The sequence below is a fragment of the Melospiza melodia genome, chromosome 8, assembly GCF_035770615.1.
Source record: "Melospiza melodia melodia isolate bMelMel2 chromosome 8, bMelMel2.pri, whole genome shotgun sequence".
Lineage (NCBI taxonomy): Eukaryota > Metazoa > Chordata > Aves > Passeriformes > Passerellidae > Melospiza > Melospiza melodia.
In genome coordinates, this window is record NC_086201.1 from 31,010,345 (window position 1) to 31,033,382 (window position 23,038).

Consider the following 23,038-nt stretch of genomic DNA (forward strand, 5'->3'; position numbering starts at 1 on the left):
AAAACAGGTAAGCTATTTGATTGATAAGCCACTGCCAAAAAATCTGGAACACTGAAGAAACATGGAAAAACCAAGGAAAGTTAAGTATACTGCACATACATTGGGTGTGACATGCCAATTCTGCTGAAGCACAACTGAGTAAAAGACTGTCTACTGAAAAAACAGAGTGAAGAGGGCTAAAGCAAAAGTTACAAGAAAACACAAAGTGCTAAAATGTGATGAAAATAGAAGAAAAATAACAGATGACTGAACTGCATGAGTATGATAAATAATTCAAAATAAACTTCACAATGTTGTGAACCTATAAGGCCACTCCAAAATAAAGTGCTGGAAAGGTTGCATCCATTATGATAGAGCTTAATGGATTAATTTTCATGACCAAGAAACAAAATCAGCTTTTTATCAGAGGCTTTATTACAGGTAACTGTCACTAAAACTCAGCAGATTTGAGTAATGAGTGAGAATTCATTGTTTCAACCACATCATACTCCAGTCAGCTTCATGTCTCCTACAGGGACAGTGACATCAATCTCTGTTTTCTAACAATTCATCAGAGTTTGTGAAATGTGTGAAAATTTTATTGGAGGACTCCAACAAGTTCCAAAATCATTGCCAGGGAGAGAGGCAAAAGGAAAAACAGGACTACTCTGCTGCAGCCCAATTCCACTAAAGACCAGCTCAAAAAGTCCAGTTTAACAGGCCTGTCTTCTTTTTCAAGATCAGTCCCTTGAACACCTGAATCCTCCTCTCTTCCAGCACCAGCAACACCATTAACTGAAAAAAGATCTGCCAAAAGGCAATTAAGTTCTGGCAGGTTGTTCCACGCTATGATAAACCTTACAAAAGTGGAGATTCAAAGGCAAAATTCTATCTTTAGCAACAGCATATTTTAAATGGGGTGAGCAGGGGGGAACAGCTACTGGACAAGACTCCACACTGTTTGCTGCAACTTCTGTTTCTTTTCTGTTATTAGTTAAAAGATAAGCTGAACTCTGGCACATTCAAAAGTCAATACATTCCTCATTTTTGAAGAGAGGTGACAACCAAGTAAAAAGCTTTTCTGTTTGTTTTGTTCTGATAGAGCTCAGCAGGAAAAAAAGAGAAAACTTCCTAATACACACCATGTAGGAACCTGAATTCATAACAAAGATAAATAAACTGGATAGAGCAACAACAAGGTTTCTGCTTTGCTGCACTACAGCACTGCTCGTCCTCACTTATTAAAGTGGGGTGCCTTGAAGAGCACGAAAGTGAAGTGAAGGCCAGATAGAGACCATGTCCATGTGGATAAATGTGTTCTGGTTGGGTAAGCAAAGAACTGCACTGCAAGCACCGAGGAAACCAATGCATGACAAACCAGTGCCTGGGTTTTACGTCCATTAGGAAAAGCATCTGTACTGCATTTTACTCTCTTGCTCCACAGTCAGACTCAACATGTCTAAATTAACTTACTCTTAATCCCAATTCCTGGTCATACTTGATCAGTTCCCATACCAAAAACACCTGAGCCAGTACCCACAGAATGGTGCACTAGACAGGAAAAGGATGGCAGCATATGCAGAAGTGCTTCAACCAACATCTCAGGAGCATCATTTGACTGTAAATGACTTCCACAACTGCAGGGTGAACATCTTGACACCCTGAGAAGTCACATAGACATGAGCAGGATTCCTGCATGAACACAAAACAGAACTAATAACCATAAAATGACCAATCACAAAGCAATTTCCTACATTTCAGCCCTCACACTAGCCAGTTCCTTGCCATGTATACCAGTTTTCCTAATATCCACATGCCAGGGCAGACTCAAATAATTGACATGTTTCCAGATAAGTGACAAGATAGGAGCAAGCAGAAAACACTCTCCTCACCCTTCACACTTCGAGGGTGTCAGAAGCTCAGAGTACAGTTAATAAGTTGCTTTCTCCAGACATGCTACAAATTTATCTGAGCTGCAACATCTCCCTGAAGATCTTAGCACGTAAAATGTTCCTTGATATATCGTGAAACACAAATATCAGGAGTCTGTCAAGACATGTCAAGATTTCACCAAGTTTGTCAGCTAAGAAGAAAAACACTTGATTCTACCTTAGACAAACACTGTCTGAGACTTATATTTGTGTCACGTTTCCCAAATAGCAGCTGAAATAATACACAATTGAATACTGCTGTCTGGGGGGAAAGAAATATTTAGACCATAAACAAACAGGATCAAATTAGCCAGAAGTACACATGCCTTGCAGCAAGCACAAGAAACACAACAGCAAATAACACACATAAATATTCTTCAAAAGCATCTGGCAAATTTCACCATAATGAATTCAAAATATTCAAGCAATTATTTCCAGCCAACCACTTATTTCCTTCAGAACTGAGATCCTTAGCATTTTATTATTTTCTTTACTGTCAAGGCATATTTCCTCAGTAGTTTGACTTTTTTTTTTTTTCCCCTCTGCCATTTGGCTAAGCAATTAAGCAACTTATTCAGTAACTTCCAGACGACCTAGCAAATGAAATTTATTTGGATTAAATAGCAACAGATTATTTCAGTGGTTAAGCAGTCACGGGTATGCCAGCAACATAACACATCTCAAACATATTCCACTAATCCCATCAAGTATGCTTTTACTTATCTTTCACTAAACATCTATTTTATGGTCCATTTCTTCATACCTTCTAATCATGGCTCATTTCAATGTCAAAAAACCTGAAATCCCAAACTGAAAAGCACACAGAATCACAACAAAGATAATTTTCTGACTAAGAGGTACATAAGGGACTGCTGTGGAATTACTAGTGTTTACAACTATAAGCATATTTACTGCTTTGCTTCCTTTACAGGACAGATTTGTTACAGTTGAAAGCTTTCCCTTCAGGGCCTTTTAGAGAAGCACATATATCCCACAGATAGGCCATAACCCATAAAGTAATTCCAGTAAGGCACAACAAACTTTTCTCCTGGGGTTTTCTGAGAGTACAAGGGCAAGAGGAGCAAAGGGACATGGAAAAAGGAAAGAAAAGGTGTGCATGCAGGAGAGGGAAACTATACCTCTAATTTAGAGCTGAAAGGATTTAAACTCATCTAAACCAGAAGTCTTTTCCATTCCCCACCTTTTGCTTGCTCAGATTTTGTTTATTTTTCTGACTCATTACTCAAAAATTTCCTAGATCCTAATCAAGTCTAACAATGCTTCAGAGGAAACACAACTCCAAAATGGGAAGGAGGAGAAAGTCTTATTTAGGAATTCTTCATAAGCCATTAAGTTATAAAAACTCAGGATATCCTCCAGGAATGGTAAGAAAAATGCTACATAATAAAGTACAATATCCTTAAGTCATCAAAATATGACTTGGCTCTGAATTCTGGATGTCAAGGGCTTAGATGGTGACTGTTCATTCTTATATTGCACTTCTGTTTGAAGTACCCCAGATTCTTCCAGGAGTGGCATTTGAAATAAATTTAAGACTCAAGCCAAAAGTATCACAGATGAGGAAATCCTGAAATATATCAGTGGATCAGTGGTCAGCAAAGATACCTGGACACAAAGGCATATGAATCAGACAAAGCGTCCCCAAAAGGCCTCTGTTGTGACAGAGCCTCCAGAAGAAGCAGCTTTCTACTCCATTTTAAATTATCACCTTGGCTGACACAGGCTACACATGATGCACTTCATCAAAAGCCTCATCCATGAGCACTTGAAAGTGATTCACTTTACCCACACAATACCACCTCTATTTTTTATTAGGGCTACATAATTTTCTTATCTGGCTTCAAATGAAATACACAAACAAATGATGTTGCATGTATTTTTATAGTGATTACATTTCTATCTATGGAGATTTAAAAATAAAGACTATGTCATTGTTTTATTTATGAAATCTGAGAATTTAAAAGACAAAACAGACTAATATGAGAATAAATTCAGATAAAGATATTTTGTAAATGCATTCTAGTTTCAAAAAAAATAACATTTGCTCCTAAGACATCCTTCATTCTATTAGATTCAACCTTGGGAAAAGAAGACTAAGACTGCAAACTTTTCACTAAAGCATGTCAGTCTTTTATGAGTCTGTGGCTGGGTTTAGAATTCATGGTGCAAATCATACATTTTGGAAACAGAGAAGACTGACAGGTATCAGTTATACAAGAAACAAATATGTGTATTAGCATGTACATGCCAGGTTTGCCATCTAATAATAAATGTCCATATAGAATAATCTTATTTCTTAATAATCTAGTTTGATTAGATAGCTACATGAAACAGGGTGCCATGACATCATATTACTGGTAAGTAGTCATACCTTCTCCTCCTCAGAAAACCCAACAACAAAAGCCAAAATCTAAGCAGAGTGACAACTTTACATCTACTGCTGTGGATAGTAACCAGCATTTCCACTTTTGGAGAAATAAACACTATACAGAACACCAGGCATTTAAGCAGTTCCTCAGAAGTACAGCACACTATCCTTGCCTGCCGTGACACAAATCCTCCTTCCTCGCAGCAGCACTGTCACTTGTGCAGTTAAATCATTTTTGCCTTGCCAATCAGCACCAAAGCCAGGCAAACACCTGCTTGTTTCTAAGAGAAATAATCAACAGTGCTGTCAACTGCACTTCAGTCTCCTGACAGATCACTGCTACACCCACGTAGGCTCTGCTTGCTCTGAGCTTTCCACATTGGCAGATTTGCAGTGGCCACCAGCTGTCTCATGCCAGCCCAGTGAAAACCAGTAAAAAAAAAAGAGCCACATACCTGTACTGATAGCTGGGGGTATCACCCATGCAAGCACATCATTCAGTGTGGCATGGCTGAAAGGCCAGATAATGATTTGGATTCAGCAATTACTCTACATACCAGAGAAAATTACTAATACAAAACCAGTCTAACAGCTTAATAGCTGCATTCAATATCCTCAGCCATAAAGCAAGGGGATTGGAACCAAGACATCTGGGACATGTACTTAGTTGTGAAAGAGAAAACAATATATAGCTCATATGCTCTTCTAGATTATCACATTTACTGTTAATGGCAGAGTGCTTGTTGCAACCACATGGGATTGCCAGTCAGTATGACCAGGTTAAATCATAACTTGCAGATTCTGCTGTCTTGCACGACAGAAGCAATAGGCCCTGAGAGAACTTAGCCTGGGAACTTCCCAAGTGCCCTCTCCAAGACTGGCTGATTTCTTAGGTACAATTCCAAACCTGTGGGGACTAAACCAGAAACAGAGCTCCCCTCACAGTGGGATGGGAGGGAAGGTGGAGAATCATTTTTACAGGCTGGAATGCTCCTAGGTGAGTTCTTTTGGTCTCCAAAGAAACCTAATATGCTTTTAAAAGAACAACAATTAGAATTAGCAGCGGAGAGCCCCGCAAGCAATTTTACAAGAATTTTAACCACTAGCAGTTTAACAGTTTCAAATGGCTGTGTAAGAAAATGTTACTTTACATGTCCCTTTCCCAGCCACAGGCATTGGCCCCTCTCTTATCTTACCACCCTGCAAAGACAAAACCAACCCCTCACCAAGAAAAACCAGCTACAAACTGATTTACAAGAAAAAGTAAGAAGCACTGCATTGGTAGCTACACATGAGCTGTTTCATCCAGTCAGGTGAAACCTGGAAGTTCTCTCTTTTAGGAGTGTTAGCATTACACACACTGATGTACCTGCTCAGCAGTGTTGACATACTGAGTTTCACACCATAAAACACAGCAAAAGCAAACAATTAAGAGCAATTACTATAGGGCACAGAAAGATTAGGGTATTAGATTAGGGTATTAGTAATTGCTCCAGGTGCACAAGTTGTTGGAAAAGTATTTCTTCCATCCTAAGCCCATTTGCACAACATAATAAATTGAATATTAATGCAACATGTAACTTACAAAATTAGTAATGCAATTTTCAGGCTGCTTGAATCAAGAAAAAGACTGTCCTTATCGTAGACATTAAAGACCTTTGTGTTTACAAATCCACAGTAGGCTCTGCTTTAGAGCTTACACATGTGAAACAGATTAAGAGGCACCACAGTGGGGGTTAATGTCTCAAACTTTCTGCTGGCTACACCGTCAGTCCCCTACTGCTATTTTCTACCCCAAATAAAGATTCAGCATCATTCACACTTCACCTCTCACTTTTGCTTTAACAAGTCTGCACACATTAATCATAACTACAGTTACTCTAAAGCAGGCATGACTTGGGCATACAATACCCCCCAACATGAAATCACCCTTTAGCTTTGATCCCAAGTGTCCACTGCTTTGGAAATGATGGTTCTACCACTTGATCAATCAGGAAACAGACAAAAAGAAAAGCTATAAGAAAAGCTGCAATTTTCAGCAGAAGGGCAAGCCTCACAAGATACTTCTTCTTGAAAACCCAAGTCCTAAAACCGGGAGTTTGTATGAAAAGTAAAATGTTTTTAATAAAAAATAAAATTCAGGTCTTCATGCCTGTGTAAAGAAAAAGCTTTAAAGAAGGAAAACAATACTAAGTGTTCACAAGGACACTAGTATTTTAAACCTCATCATTTTTACTATTTTGTTTTTTTTTTTTTAGGGAACCTGACTCATGATCTTTGAATGCACTGAGCTGCCAACACACAGCGTGTAGGAAGAAGGCATTAGAGACTGCACATATCTGCACAGCAAGGCATTTGGAAAGATGTCCTGGACAAACATTAAAAAAATAGGTTTAAGGACACAAGAAACTCTCTTAAACAACTCCTAATGTAACTGGCACGCAAAAATGATTGCTGTTCCAAACAACATTTTGAGATGTGACTGCAGGAAAAATAATCTATTTTACTGGGAACACAGTCCTTTATCTAGGCTCATTACCTCACTTCAGTGATATGTTCCAGAAGATTTCACAACAGATTAAGAAAAAAATGCTGCTGTTTCAAGAGACACCTTCTTTAAAAAATGTGCAAACACAGACACACACCCTGAAATAAAAGCTCCCAATCCGACAAAAAAAAAAACAATTCATTAATATCAGGAGTACCTTGGTGTGCAGGAAAACCAATAATTACACTGGGCAGCAGATATAAATTGCCAGCACTAGCACAGAAGAGACTGGCCAAAGCTGAGCAGACCCAGCCTGCAGCTGGGAAGAACCCAGCTCTGCCCTGGGACCCCTGCCACAAGGAGAGCTGCAAGACCCAGGGGAGAATGGGCAACCACCTCCCTTCCAAACATCTTTCTCCACAGCAGGAGCAACCTCATCCCTGCTTTTTGTCTAGTGGAAAATAATTTTGATTTTGCCTAGACTGCTTGAGATCTCTGAAAGAGCCTTTAAAGACTATAGGGATTTAGAGTAGATCACCTGGAAAGTTTAAGCACAATGTTTAAGTGCCTAATGTTCCACTCTGCCTAGAAGGAACTGAAGATAGGATATCTGCATGTAAAAGAAGAAAAATGGAAACAGAAAAGAGTATTAAATGCCGCGACAGGTACTAGGTCAGGATCCTGATTTGCCCATTGTGGTACTGCTGCATTTTGCCTTTGGTCAGAATTTTCCCCATTAAAACTAAGGGGATGGAGAGACCAGAGGAAGAATTGAAAAAAAAAAAAAAAAATCACAATAAAGACCTTAAAATGTTCCAGAGAACTCAACTCCTCAAAAAACTATTCCATTCTATCTGAAAAGAATGAGGAGGAATTTTCGTGCATTTTTACAGCTTTCATGTTATTTTGGGAATGATGAGAAGATTGAAGAGATTAGGCTTCTGCACCCATATCTATTCCCAAATACTGGAGTATCCACATACCCTTCTCCACAAAGCAATAAAAAAAATCTAGAAACAGCCACCACACACTTCTGAGTAGCAAAAGATTTGCCCTAGAATTCACAAATTTTCCAACATAGAAATGTTATTTACTTGCATTGCTCAGGATATCTCTGCAGCACAGGAATAACCAGAATTACCACAGATTATAGTTCTAATTTCTGGTGACAACAAAAAAACAAAAAAAAAAACCACTTTAACTCTATCAACAGAGCCAGCTGCAGTCTCCAGCCAGCACATTATTAAGAGAATTGTTTATCAATTTACACTTGTGCACACCATTGCAAGGCAAGGATGCTGATCAGGTATTGTTGACAGAATACACAGAAAAACATTTGGCTGCACAGATGTAGCTGAAGCTTTACAACTCCAAGTGATATAGTAAATGGAGAAAACACAGCTCAGTTCTCAGAATAAAACCAGAGTATGCAAGCTTAGGGTGCAATATAAAATAAATGCAGTAATAACCAAGTGATTATATACTAATAAGATGAATATGCCACACTCTGGAATTAAAATTACAGACTTTCTTAATGGCTGCCCTTCAAAACAGAAAAAAATATTGCCGAAGTTAAAGACATTCAGTGCCTTAATCTAAGAGGCTTTCCCGTACTTTTTGACAAATTATCAAGCAGCCTCTGTCAAACCGTAGGTGTTACAGCCTGAGTTCTGCTTCTTGCTTCAGTGAAAACCACATAGATGGCTGTCAGAAACCCAGGTGTTGTCTGTTCTACAAATGTTTGTTTCCTTCAGCTACAAAATCCTACATACTCTCTGTCTTTGCTGCTATGTAATTACACATCAGAAAAGTAAGTCACTTCAGCCTGATAAAACAATCATATTTCAACTCGGAGCACCCTCTTAGCCTGGTGATAAGAACATCTGCTTAAACTGGCAGAAGCGAGGAGGAATGAAAGTGGAAATGCTTTCCTGGGAATTCATGATGTGTTTACAGCTGGATAAACTCTCTGTTGGGATCCTGGATGCAATCTGTGGTAACTTCACTTTGGACTCTTGATGTTCAGTTTAGTGTAACAAACGTTCTGTGAAACCATACAGCAAGGGGGTCCTTAAGGGAGCACTGTCTGCTTGTTACAAGCAGTGGAGCTGCAGCCTAGGTTAAAAATGCATTTAAGTGCATGAAAATGCTTAAGAAAAAAGATTTTTTTAGACTTAACAGCTACTACTGACCATCCCCAGAGTCTTTGCAGTGCCCCTGGACAAACAGAGTGGCACAGGCAAGGTCCACAGCCACATACCTGAGACTGAAAGGGTGAGCAGTGATGACACTACTGTCCTCAAGGGACAGAACACAAAATAAAGAAAATGGAGTAATCCTACCTCCTTCTTCCTCCCAGCCCTAACCAGCACAGGCTGAGACTGTAAACCCAGATCAAGGCTACACATTCAGTGGCAGTAGTTGGCCGTCCCACAACAGCAAAGGCACAGAACAGCTTGATTAAGCATTTAAGTCACAGGGAATGTTCAGGGGAGCACTGGCAGTGAGGTAGCAAAGCTATCTGCATGAACAAAGCCAACATTCTGATCTCAGGGATTCAAGAGATAGCAAGAAGGAAATTACTTCCAAAGATATTGACAGATACATCTGCATGCACAGCTACATTCTGCAGGTAAGAGAACCAAAGAGAACATTGTTAGCTATGCAGAGGCACTGTGTGTTCTAACAGGGGCAGTATTGTTCGCTCTTTTCTGGATTACAACCCGAGTCTCTAAAGGAGCTTATCCCTTCAAAAATCAGATTACAGTAAGGCAAAAAAGGCGGCGGGGAGAATGTTTACTTCTGCCCAATTAGCATATTCTTGTGCAACAACTCTAGGAAGTCATGAACTAATGATTTTTTTGCCCTGTCTCAGAAGCTGATGTACTTGGAACACAGACTCAACTTCTGCCATGCATTCCATTGACAATAACTAACAAGTCTAAGGGACCTGCAGTTTTTTCTGAACAGAACCTGGTGGACTTTTCAGCTCTCAGTGTTCTACTTGTTACCTTGAAAAAAAAAAACAAAACCTACAGAATTAGAATCCTGACACAAGCTATACCATGTATGACCAAAATTTAGTGATATAGTAGTTTCCCCCTCTGTTCTCTTTCAAGCTATATGTTCCCCAGTTCAAGCTGAAGCTGCCCTTTAATTAATTCAGCTGGTAGTTCTAATTATGTTCTTATGACATGTTCAAGCAGTACACTCTTGAGGGATTATCTCAAGAGGAAAAACTAATTCCATAATTATAATACAAATTCCAGTTTATTGTATTAAACCTCTCAAGTGCTTCACACAAGTCTCCTGATGATGACTTGTAGAGCATCCAGCAATGTTTCCAAACATTGTACATTACAAAGAATGTTTACAAACTGCTACTGAACTACCAAATTTCACCTTGTCTACATGCAATAGACTAGCAAATGAAAGTGACCTTGTAAAGGAAATTCTGAAATGGCACATCAGGTGAGTGCTTTGCAGAACAATAGATGCATGATCTTCGAACAGTAGAAAAACCCTCAAAAAGGTTACAAAGTTACCTCCAAAGACTAAGGAAGCAGTACGAACCAGTAGTTTGTATAACATCCCCTCTTGTTTTCACTCCTGTTAGCTACATCTTCCTCCTTGCTGGTCCTCCAGTAGCAGGAGATTTCCTATGAGACTTAAAATGCTTTATACAGAACATTGTATCACAGTTCACTGTTGCAATAATTTTAATTTCTTTACTCATCACTCACAAGGCACACCCAATCACGTCATCCTAACTTCTCAGGCAACCAGAGTTGTATTTGCTTCTGCTTATTTCCAGCCCCCTTTCATTGATATTCCTCCCACTGTAGCTCTGCTCAAAGTATTAACCAAAGTTCTCCCTTGCATCCTTCAGCACTGTGCCATAACACCCGGCTTTTAATCCCTAAATCACTTTTTATCCAAGGCATTCATGTAAACATATGCCTTTAATGAGATCAGTAATCACTAACACATTCATACACTTAAAACACATCCCAGGAAAGTGTATGTATGCCTAATAACCATGGAATTATTTTCCCCCCGGTCTGTTGTTTCTAAGTTCAAGTGGATAATCTCCAAATATTTGAAGTTGTACCTGACATAGTACTGCATGACAAATCGACCAAATAAATCTACAACTAAGAGGCAAAACTTACTGTTCATTCTGAAATGACCATAAAAATAGAAGCTTGACCTTCAAAACTATATTTTCCTCTCTGGTGAATTGTTTTGTCTTATTTTGATTAACACCTTAAGTAGCTCTGAAGTACTGCTTAACCCTACAACAACTGAAAGGTACCACTCACGTTACACGTTCATCTAACATACAGGAGAAGAAAATAATGGAAAATTACTTCTAAAAGGAGAAGTATTCACATAACTCACAAATACAGATGCTTATTTATACTGCATAAACTAAATACATTGCTATAATATTTTACGTGAATCTCGGCACATTCAAAGCACCTTCATAATCACCTTCACGTATGCCTTGTTTTCCAGTTTATGGGGGGGGGGGGGGGGGGTAGCATCTTTTTAGTTGTGATAACTTCTTTCCATAAAGATGACGTTTTAAGAACTTGTAACTGCAATGGATCTGTAGGAACTGGAAAGTTTAAAAGTTGCATGCTATTTGAATTAGAAATCTAATAAGTGTCTCAAGTTCAAAAAAAAGACCCCAGAACTCTATTTCTTCGGAAGGGAGCCAATTCCTTTGTATGAAGAATACAATTAACCTTTACGGGTCTTTGACTGGCTCTCAGTGCCCCCTAATAAATGAGGACAGTGAAATTAAATGAACAATACACTTTTACACGTTCCTCTAATTGTCATACAACTTTCAGAGCCTCTCAAGCTGAGAATTTCTCCCTGAATCTCCATCCCAACTCCAAGGCAGAGACGCAGTCCTTGCTCAGACTTCTCTCAATTCGCATGACGATCGAGCCAACTCCTCCAGCACTCCACCCTCCCGACACACGCGGAGTTAAAATTATCTCGGTGGTTTGGGTTTGGTTACGAGCCGAAGATCCTCCCTTGTACAACAACTGAGCGCTCAGCAGCCCCAGCGGCGAGCCCGGCTGCCACGGCGGAGCCTCCCGAGGAAAACAAAACCTCCTCTCGGATAAAGGCTTTACTGTACTTACAACGGGCAAAAACCCCAACGCCGAATGAAAGGCAGCGCATTATTCGCAGCTACTTGGAATTCACCAAGCCCTGCCCGTGCGGGCGCCGGGCTGGGAGCAGCCGCTGCCGGCGGCCCCGCAGGTGAGGCGGGACCCGCGGGGAGAGGAGCTGCCCCAGCAGCCGCCCCTGCCAAGTTGCGCGCCCGCGGCAGAGCGGGGCGGCGGAGCCCGGGGCAGCGCTGCCGCGGCGATCAACAGGCGCTCCTCGCACAGACCCCGTGCCCCCCTCCGCGCACCGCGGGGCAGGGGCAGCCCCGGCGCGGGCCCCGCGTACCTGCCGGGATGGAGCCGCCGGGGATGGAGCCGCCCGTGCCCGTCCCGCCGCCTCTCCGCGCCGCTCGCTCCGGCCACGGCCGCCCCGAAAGTTTCCTGACGTCAGCGCGGGCGGGCGGGCACGGACCCCGCCTGCCGCCGGGCCGGGCCGGGCCGCCGCCGCTGCTCCCGGGCTCCCCCTGCCTCCCTGCGCCTGCCGGGCAGCGCGGCGGCAGCGAGGGCAGGCGTGAGGAGCAGGCGGCAGCTGAGAAAGTGAGGAGCGCGGTTTGGTAACTGCGCTCCTCAAGGAGGCTTCTCCTAAAGAAAAGATATAGACACGCTCGCACTGGTCTCGGTTAAAGCTGCAATGAATCTTGTTGGGTACAGATCACATGTACCCAACAGCATCACACTTCGGAGAACGTCTGCAGCACGCACTCCTCGTTAAAACGTGCTTCAGAAACACCACAACAGCGTAACACCAAATACATTCTTATGACAGTCATGGTATGTGCAAGTTAAGGACAAAGCATTTCCTGCTCAAAGGCAAGGAATTCATGTCTGCCATATTTCTTTTTTTCCTGGTGGGCTTCTGCCAATAATAAGGCATGTAGTGCCTGTGGAAAGGCAGGAAACTCATCTATTATTCCTCCCTGATTGTTTTTCCTTAACAGCACATGAAAGATGCCTTTCATTTTGCATTAATCACTAGACAAACCTCGAGAATGGCCATTTAGAGAGCAGAACAAAACATGTCACTGAAACCAAAGCAAAGGCGTTTTGTCTGCAGCAGGTGTACTCTTGTTTTAAAGACAAGATGGAAAACAGTTCAGGGTTGCAATTTATGGTCCAGAGTGAAAAGTTTCACGACAGAAAAAAACCCGTGAAGAGTAGAAGTCAGGAGCAGGCAGCTTTTTAAATCAGTAAGCTCTGGATAATTACATGCATAAATATGAAATATGCAAAAATTTAATTAGTGTGACTGCCTTTTCCATTCATGATTAAAATAAAAACCAAAACCAATCAAACTCCAAAATAGGTACACAAAACCCAGGTAAATTAGTAGTTTTTCTGCTCTAGACGTAAGAAAATGACTGAAATTTACCATCAGTTTAGTCTCTCAACTAAAGGAAACAAATACAAACTTTTCACATTGTTTTAGAGTTATTTGTAGACTTTACTAGGGAGCTAACAAGCTAAATTCCAAAACATGAATATAAAATGAGTTCTGAGAAAGAAGAAAAATGGAAAACACTTGGGGAAATTGTATGAACTTTAAATTCCAAATAACATCTAATCCAGGAATTATTTGCTGCTACTGTTTTTATATACTAAACCTTAAATAGGTTTAGGTGGGAAAAAAAAACTAAACAAGAAAACTACTAAACCTGACTACAGCAATATTAAGAAAGTTGAAGGAGAATCTGAGCAAAACACATCTCATTCACAGATAATGCATGAGCCACCATCAGAAATAAACTTTTTTGAATGTTGTTGTTACTGACAGCTATTCCCTTACACCTTTCTGCAGCATCTGGTTGCAGCTGACAACTGCATTGCATGCATCTCCTCAGCCACTTGTCCCTGTCAAAAACAGTGACAGGGAGGATGGGAAGAGAGATAATCTAGGAATTGTATGAAATCATTGAAGAAAAGTAAAACTCAGCTGCTATCCAGAACGTTATTTTTTTAGAGTTTCTCAAAGATACAGACACAAGCTCATCTAGTATAAGTTTCAAAGTTTGTGATAAAACAATTTAGGCTTCAATTGCTCGTTTTTCATGTTTGTGTGGTTGGTTTTTAAAGCAACAAGGCAGTTCATGCAGTGCTTCCTTAGGCAGAACTGCAGTTCATCTCAGTGTCAGGAAGCATCTTTATCCATTTGGCATTCCACAACATACATCCAAAGCAGCTCTTTGGTTCAGATCATAAACAAGTGCTCAGCCTTGTTCAGTAAGTGTACCAATTTGAGTTTGATTAGACAACCTCAGCTGTCATCTGCAAAGCAGAGCACACTCTAGACATAGAGAAAACATTTTGGCTATTGAAATACACACTATGAGTTTTTCAAAGGTGATGCAGAAAGCAAGTAAAATTAGGGGCACTTAATTTTTTTTTCTGGTACTATAGCAGATTTTACACCAGAGGAAGCTAAAAATAAGTTTTTATGCAGTAATGGGTTTTTTTACTTACTGTTTAACATATTCTGAAGTCAAATATGCTTGATGAAGTCAGGGTATATTTTTTCTAAAATCAAGTTATACCATTTCAAATGCAATAAAAATACATGTATAGAATATATTAGTCAGGAAAGGACATTTTTCAAAATCGCTTCTGCATGCCAATTTTTTTTTAAAGATAGTGAGACATTTTATAACACAAGAGAAAAATACTCAGGACATAGGGAGCTTTCTAGTTCTTCTGTGCTATATTTTTGACATAATCTGTACTGAAATGCCTAAATAAAAGGAATGTAGAGCAAACCTACTTTCAACTTAAATTTGCTGCATAGTATTTGAAGGAAAGAGAAGAAAATGTGACATCTTTCCTCTATGATTGGTTTTTTCCTCCATCAACAGTGATAACCCCAGGGTGGTACAAGGACATTATTTGAGAGGAAAAGTAGAGGAAAAATATTTTAACTCTCTCATTAATACCTATTCCTCTTAGTTTTTTAATTGGTGTGGTCCATAAAGCAAAAGATAGAGAGCAAAAAGAAGCAAATCCTGCCTTGCTCAGCAGTCTAGATCCCCCACAATCCAAGAGGGCAAATGCAGGTCATTACCAAGACTATCACTCTTGTTGTAGAGAAGTTGAGCAAAGGACTCAAGAAATGCACACAGGAAATGACAAGAGGACACTCAGAGCAAAGAAAAATCTTTCAGAAACACATACAACAGTTTCCAATCCCCTGCCAAAAGCAGAGACCTTTCAGTAGGCCAGGGTGCCCAAAGCCCCATCCAGACCAGCCTCGAACACTTCCAGGGCTGCAGCACCCACAGCTTCTCTGGGCAATCTATTCCAGTGTCTCAGAAGCCTCAGAATTTCCTCCTCATATTTAATCTGCCCCTTTCAGCTGGGAGCCATACCCCTTTGTCCTATCACTGTGTGCCCTTATGAAATGTCCCTCTCCATTTCAGGCTTGCACCCTGGCTCCTACATGAATGGTCTGGTTTTGTTATTCTTCTGAGACTGTAAACATCAGTCATGTAAACAGATGGTGATGACTGGGTGGACATCATAGAGGACAAGCTAAAGCAGCACAATCAGAAGCCTTTTAGACCTGTAGCTATGTCAATATCAAAGGAAAAACACCAATCTCTTGCCACAGCACATGCTGCAGTCACGACAGCCACCATACACAGAACATCACCACACAATTTCAAAGCTTCAACCCACACAGAGTAACACCTTACCACTTCAGAAGGCTGCAAGCACCTGCCCTTCTTGTTCTTCAGCCCAACCTTTTATATCCATATCATACATGCATTGCACCCCTGTGCCCTCTGTTCCCTGTGGTGTTGGTCAGTGCCCCTGGGCACTCCATGGCTCGTTGCTGTCAGTGCTGCTCACGGCTGTGCCCATTGGGGATGAGGCTCAGTCTCACTCCCAACCACCACAAACTGTGTGCCTACAACCACTTGGACTGATTTGCCAGAAAATAGTTACTAGAGAAAACAGAGATTAAAAAACTGCTCCAATCACACAACCTGAGAAGTTTCTGCACCCTTCTGGGTCCTGTCTCACCTCTCATAGACCAAAAGCTACTTAACATGACTCTGCAAGGACATGAAACAAGAAAGCAAAACAACTCCTGTTCAGTCCTTCTTATGAAGAAACAATACCAGAGAAGCTATTGCCAATTTTCTATTTAACTTCTAGCTCCTTTAATGTTATGGTAGTACAATCTACATCCCCATTTAAAGTTTTCCTCACTTTGCCAAAAGAACTGTAAATTCCACATTGTAAACAGATATCACAACATTCATCCTAATGACCTTAGACTAGAAGAACAACAGCAGAAAGCCTCTATTTCAGCAAAGGGAAGGACATCATTAGCACTATGATCATTTTAGGCATCACAGATGGCAAAGGCCAGAAGGACCTGAGTAGCCTGCCAATTATTTTCCTTTCTATAGACTTACCTTGTTATGTGCTTGGGTGTCTGCTCATCTCTTTAAGGCAGCTGTATAGCACCATATTACCTGAACTTTCACTTGGATTTTTCAAAATAAAAACATCTTTTGGGAGAGGATTAATGACAGAGGCTTATAAATTTAATCTTATAAATTAGAAGATATGATATGGAGACAGTTAGGAAAGAGGGAAAACATGAGTAGATGTCTGGTCTAGCTTTATTAACTGGGAATGTAATCATGTTTCAAAGATGTCAAGAGTTATTCACTCAAAACCACACTATTTCTTGTGCTCCTCTTATGTTCCCATTTATTAAAAGACTCTCGCCAGCTATTTGATAGTTTTTCTGCTTGTTATGCTCTTACTCTTTTTTCTCCATTTTGTAAAACTTTAAGAGCAGAAAGAACTATTACATTACTTTGATTTGGTAGGTGCCATAGGCTATACAATTTTAACCAGATGTCTTAACTATTGAGTTGTTAGAGCCCATTCAGGGCCTGAGGAAACCAGTAGCAAACGGATGAGAAAAACAAGCTGCTGACAATGCTCAAGTGCAGGTGGTGGTGACTGATTTACTGTTGCTCATTGCAAACCTGAGCTGGTTATCACTGTGTAATAACAAGATATATGAAGAAGGTCCTTTATGTCACAGCTGCTAGAGTTTTCATCCCAAAGGCTGTCAGACTCTGTTTCCCTGAAGCTTTTTCTGGGAGTATGTGACATTAAAACTATTCTAGTCAACCTTACAAAATATTGCTAAAATAGAAAAGCAATATTCTATGTAGAACTTTTCACAGACTAATGCTGGTTATAAACCTCCCATCAAAAAGCCAAGAGAAACAAAGGGGCACTTCATTCTAAAGTTTAGAGAAAAGGAAGAAGCAATAGAGAATTTTTATTAAAAACTAAAGGGAAAAATATAGTATTCCTTGCACAGAACAAGAGTAGGAAATGCTTATTTTGTTTTTTTTAGATTTTTTTTCTTAGCCAGTCATCCTTTGAATTGTGGTAGAACATCTACTTCTGAAAATACCTGAATGGTCTAAATTGCTTAGTCTATGACAAAAACCTAGAACACTAAGGAGGTCTAAAACAATAACCATACCACTAGCTTATGACAGAAAGAATCAAAGAAACAATTACTCTTCTCTACACTGCACATGGAGCTAAGTTTTTTGAAACATTTCTGGTATTTGAAAAAAAGTGCAACAAAAATTTACTAAGTTGGTGCAAACCAAAGAAAAACTTCAAGTTAGCTCCCACAAAACTTACAATGATTTTTCCTGTGGAATTCAAAGAGAGCAATATATTAATGAAATATTTATACAAGAGCACAACCTTGAAATAGAAAGCCTTTGCTTTCATGCCTTCTAATTGGCAGAATGTTGGAAGGAGATCTGGAAGAATTTCTAAGCCCCTGACATAAACACTACAGCACCTTCCAACAGGTAAATTGGAAAGTGAAATCTTCAAGGTTTAGTAAAATAGTCTAGGCAAGGCCTCACAAAACATGAGCATTATTTGAGACTTTTCATTAGGACCAAATCAATATTTTATATATGTGTGTCATAATCCAAATTTCCCTTTCTTTTTCTTGTGTAATACTTCATTTACTGCATACTCCTTTACTGAAGACTGGATGTAGATGCACAAGAAGTTAAGGCTGAGTTTACTCATTCACATTAGGTACAAATCACAGCCTTGGTGATGGACAGTAGAAGTGCTGCATGCATTTAATGTGCACATTAAAAACCCTTGGGTTACTTTTCACGTATAACTGAAAAGTTACAAGAACATAAATTTGGTAATACTTTTAAAAGGCACGGGGAACCACATTAAAGCTGAAGGCAGCGTGGGACTAATACTGCAACAAAGAACCTAACACTGCAAAACGAAATAAAGCCCTGATACACACCACATTTGTGATCTGTAGGAAAAAGGATAAACATCCGATTAGAACGACCTTGTAGCTGAAAGTTTGGAGGGTAATGAATTATCAACATTATTTGTGTGCTGCAGAAATGAACCTGCTTCCTTTGTAGTCAGCTGTACCATCATTTTTTAACCCACTGCTCTCATCATTGTTCATAAATACAAGCCAAAATCATGACATTTCTTGCTTTCTTATTTTTTACAGAAAACATGTTACTCACAGAAGTTTAGCACTGTAAATATTTTTAAGTGTGCTCTCTGTTTGGAATATACCTGTCTAGAAAGAGAGAGTGCCATTAGTCTCTTCCAGTGGTGATGCAATCTAAGAATCCTCAGTAAATTTCAGACAATGAATTTGTATTTTTAGGTAGAAAACATGAGGAAGCAGCATCACTTTGGAGTTTGAGATTTCTACCTGCAGATTTTGGGATAAACTTCCCAGCATAAACAGGTGCCTTCAAGCAAGGAGAACAGAACATCAAACTTTTTAGAGGAAAGCAAGCCCCTGAGCTAGCATCTGCAAATAGAGACTTGGAACAGGCTTGCTCAGATATTTAAATCAACCTCCATGTTTCCCTCTAGGCTCTCAGCTGTTCTTCGTGAGTTACAGGAGTGAGAAATGAACAACAGAATTATTCCTTTGTTCATAACTGATACATGTGATTTATGAACACATTCATAAGTCTTCATTGCTTTCACCGGGCACAAATTCACACATTTCCATAGCTATCAGACCATGAAAGCTTTGTGTTATTCTTTGCCACCCATTTCAGACCCATACATTCTTTCCATTTTCTTGGTAAGTATCTCACATAAATTTCCTGGGTTTTTCCTTTAATAGTAATCCTTCTTTTTTATGCTTTAAATGAAAAGCAGCTGAGCCTGTTGGCAGATTATAAATGGACTTTTTTGTTGCAGGCAAAATTCAGCTCTTGTCTAAAAATTAATAGTGCATTCTATAAAACAGGCTAACAGTGTGAAGAACTTGTGCAATCCAGAGAACCCTACAACATACCTGCAAATTCATCTCTGACTGGTACTGAGCTGAACTCTGTTGTTTGTGCTGGAATTGTTATTCTTGCAGACCTGCACTGTGGTCTTTCATGCCCCTGCCTTCAGGAACAGACAAGGCAATCCCTTGTCAGTACCATCCATGTGCCATCCAGTGGAGGTTAAAAACTGCCTTCTCTTCACCAGGCGCAGTTAGCATTTTAGTGCAAGGTTTGCTGATGATAATGATCTGCAGATGCTTTTCATTATTAAAAAAAAATAAGTTAAAGGAGTAAACATGTCCCAGAATTCGGGCCATATGTGAGACTCTATTTGAAAGAGCTATTGCTTAAAACTAATCTGAAACTGCTCAGGCAAAAAGCCCAGCTGAGCTTTCAAAAGAAATGCCAAGGAGGTTGTATTTAAGTTTATATTACAGGAAGTGCAATATTTTCAGGTAAAGTTCAAAAATTGCTCTTGATGAAGCAATCACATTTTAATGCTGCAATAAAAACTCATTCAAGATGAACCCAACTTCCACGCAGAACTCCTACATCCCCCTAGTGACTATTTAACATTCAGCACACCTCAGAGTGGAGTCTAAGCACCCCTTTGAAAGCAATAACTGTTCTAATTTGTAAAGCTTCATGTTATTATTGCATTACTTTCAAAAAAGTCATGGGTGCTTATCTGTTGAATAAAGAGCAAACAGGTCACAGAACTATGCCAGTAAAATGTGTGGCTGGGCAAAGCAGAGCTGTCTATTTTAACCATCCAAAAAAAAAGAGGGATGTGCTGTTCTGGGTGCTGCACCTTTTAGCCTCCCTTCACCTAAGGACACGAAGGGAAAAAAATCTGTCTTTGATTGTATAATGACATCAGTAATCAGTCATTAGCCTTCTGCAATGACAAGGTATTTTTCCATCCACCCACTTCTTGCTAGGTAAAGCAGAGAGAATAAATTAATTTTTGCATGCTAATGGTCCCTGCTATCAGCCCAGCAATTGATCCTTAGAGCTGTGTAACAAACATGTGCTTTCACACTCCCACACAGGTGGGTGGAATGGCTCTCTGCTGTTCACTGCTCATTTAAATACCTGCCTCTGGGTAGCCAATCCCACCCATGTCAATAAGCAAGTAAACAACCTATTTGTTCCACCAAGCAAAAGATAGCCTCAGCAGAAAACTAGGAATAAAGTTCCTAAAGAAAACATCAAAACAGTAAAATACCCATCAATCTCCTTTCCTCCCTTTCACTCAACTTTTCTAAATCATGTCTTTGCTGTAGAAACAAAGCAGACAATTCAGCACAATATTTTATCTTCCTTTGTTCTCATTTTGGAGTCTTTCAGCTTTTGATAGTCAAGAAAAAAACTAATGTACCCATATGGCGAGTAATTTTAGAGTAGTATATGGCCAATATTAACAGCACAAAGCAACAATGCCCCCGAAAAACCTCCTACCATCCGACTACAATCTCTTCTCTACCTTAACAAAGCTAAAGCATGTCTGCTAGGACAGCACAATCCTGTTCACCAACGCCATCAGACAAAATAAGCTTCCCTGAAAGTGTTTTTTCTCCTAGCTTCCTCTAATAATTTGTCTTTCTGCTTCTGCCTCTAACTTAAAATAATTCCAAATAATTCCTGTTGTGTCAATGCCTCTAAGTTGTTTGTTTTTCTTTTCATATTCTAGTTTTGCTTATTGTTCAGCTGAAACCAGCGCTGGTTATTTCTGCTTCAGTTTGTTTCTGGTCACAAGTTGTTTTTCTCTTACCCATTTTCTTTTTATTCTTCTATTGGAAATCATGAAATACTGGCCTTTGGTTAGTGCTTTCTGATATCTTGTTTTCTTGGGAATCCCCTCTGTCTCATGTTCACACAGCACAACACAAACCAACTTCCCAGTACCTGACACTGACTAGACCTGAGCTCAGAGATCTCAGCACCAGAGCATCTCCTGCATGGTTAGATGACAACTAATCAGACCAATTGCTGACTGTTCCTCAGAAACACTTTGTTCCAAGTAGAGACACATGCACCTGCTTCTCTGTCTGCTGGAGAAGTCTAAAACATGCTCAATATAATTTAAGCACCAGCAAGAAGAGCACAACTTGTTCTGAAGTTAAACTTTCCAGCTCACTCCTGCCATTTTACACAGAATCAAATTCCTGCTGAGTTTCAGCCTCAAGCAGCTTCTGGCTATCAGACCTCCTTGTGTTCTCTGCTAAAAGCACAAAACACTGATTAGTTTTACTTTTCTACGTGTCTGAAGGGCACAAGATTGCAGGGGAGTTTTAGATTGAATATTAGTAAAAGGTTCTTCACCCAGAAGGTGGTTGGGCACTGGACAGGTTCCCCAGGGAAGTGATCAGAGAGCCATGCCTGAGAGAGTTCCAGAAACTTTTGGGCAATGGTCTCAGGTAAATGATGGCATTCTTGGGGTATCCTGTGCAGGGACAGAAGCTGGACTTTGGTGATCCTTGTGCACCTGTTTGAACCCAGGATATTCTCTGATTCTGCAATTCCAAGATGGAGGCCTTTTTTAAAAACTAAACCACAACACAAGAGAACTGCAACCACTTGACAACCAACATACCAAGAAGCAAACATACAGCACAGATTAAATGTTGCTATGAGATGAATGCCAAATTCATGGTTTCAGCAGACATCTGCCTTTAATCTATATTGCTCATTAGCTGGGAGTATTGCATGCTTGGGATTAGTTATTGTAAATAATACTGAAACACATTCAACGTGGATACATTTCCTCTGTATTAATGTGAGAACTGCAAGGAAACAAAAACCAGAAAAACTCCCCCATTAAAAGCTGCTTGGCTGAAATTTAAGGCATGCACAAAGGATCAAAGAAAACTATGCAATTCCTAGAATGATTACTGATTGCAAAAAGCATTTTATAGGATGACTGTTATTCACCCTTAAAAACTTGCTTTCTCACCTTTTCTTCTGCTGAGCTGTTTTTGTGGCCTCTTGACAATTTTCTGTGTTAAAAGGAGCACCTTAGAAGTACAAGGGTTCATTTTTTTCTTTTTCAACTGGCCTATTTGAGAGCAGGGTCTTAAAAATGACTGATTAGGACAGCTAGAGAGAGCAAACTGCAACTGGAAGAGACAAGAAACAGATTAAGATTTCAGGAGCTGTTTAAATCAGCTGTAGGTTGACAGGAGTCATATGTTGCAATGACATAGTACAGTGGGATATTTATTTACCTCTTCCATGTAAAGCAAATTACTCCAGTTTTAGCTTTGCCCTTGATCTGGTATCACCCTTTGTTTAAACAGATGCCTAAGGAATGCAGGGTTGGCTTCTCTACATGAAATGCAAATGAACAAATTTCTTGGTATTAGCTGCAAAGTCAATGATAAAAGTTAGCTATTTGAATGAGGGGGACAAGGTTTCTAAAGTTATTATTTTTAGTTTTAAAACCATAAATTCAGCTATGAACAGCTCACTTTCTACCTTTGTTCTTTTCAAACAAAAATCTTTTCTAATCATGAATGTGACATTTTGGAGGATTTAATTAGTTCTTTTCTTCTTAGAAATACTGTTTCTCAGTGTACACCCACGTCAGTCATACTTATGTTAGCGAACTCACAGCATTTAAATTATATATTTAAAGCAAATTTTAACATTCTTTATTATCTTATTTGAAATCTAGCAAGCATACACTCACTTCAAAAGAATGATTCAGCATCTCCAAAGAGATAAAGTTCCAAAGAAAA

The 23,038-nt window shown here is 39.7% G+C and overlaps 1 protein-coding gene across 5 annotated transcripts in view; it reads right to left on the bottom strand.

Annotated features, from left to right (window-relative positions):
- The window catches only part of GULP1 (GULP PTB domain containing engulfment adaptor 1), a 143,249-nt gene extending 130,895 nt beyond the window's left edge, over positions 1 to 12,354 (bottom strand). For 4 of the 5 annotated variants that reach the window (XM_063162548.1, XM_063162549.1, XM_063162544.1 and 1 more), the window contains exon 1: positions 12,260 to 12,354. The gene's annotated coding sequence lies outside the window, so the exon portion shown is untranslated. The remainder of the gene's footprint in view (positions 1 to 12,259) is intronic. The other variant, XM_063162545.1, reaches the window with a different exon arrangement.
- Positions 12,355 to 23,038: the final 10,684 nt, after the last annotated feature.